The sequence below is a fragment of the Halyomorpha halys genome, unplaced genomic scaffold (assembly GCF_000696795.3).
Source record: "Halyomorpha halys isolate HHAL.00 unplaced genomic scaffold, Hhal_1.1 Scaffold47.1, whole genome shotgun sequence".
In the NCBI taxonomy this organism is placed as follows: Eukaryota; Metazoa; Arthropoda; class Insecta; order Hemiptera; family Pentatomidae; genus Halyomorpha; species Halyomorpha halys.
In genome coordinates this window covers 2,133,356-2,133,875 of record NW_027114806.1, presented here as the reverse complement: position 1 = coordinate 2,133,875, position 520 = coordinate 2,133,356, and positions in this window count along the sequence as shown.

The window sequence follows — 520 nt, the reverse complement described above, 5'->3', positions numbered from 1 at the left end:
GTGCATTTCTTATGAAATATTGCTTTTTAAAAAGCTATATCTCGGGAACTATTGGCCGAAAATAGCTCTCTTAGGGCTCATATTTTAGAAAATTTACTCTAGTTTTCTTGTGTTGCTACTTTTTATGATATAGAGCTCCGAATGAAAAATTAATTTTTTTTATCGCCTTGAAACAGTCGCCATTTTTTATTCCCCCTACCTATACTTGGCAGACTCATCAATTTATACTAATAATTATACCTAGTTTTCATTAAAGTAATAAAAAATTGGGGTTAGATTACTGCCTTTTTTCTCTTCTTGGGCTCTAAGGACAGATGTATGACGGGGATGTGACAGTATCATTTTCGTTACAATAGACTAACCGAAAATGCCACTTATTAGAATCGATTTTTCACATTTTTTTCGATTTTCTCAAAAATGGATTTAACGATTTTGGTATAACTCAGTCTATAAATAAGAACTAAATGATATTTAATCTGTTTGGTCTAATCCTCATTGATATAGTTTAATAGGGCTTATT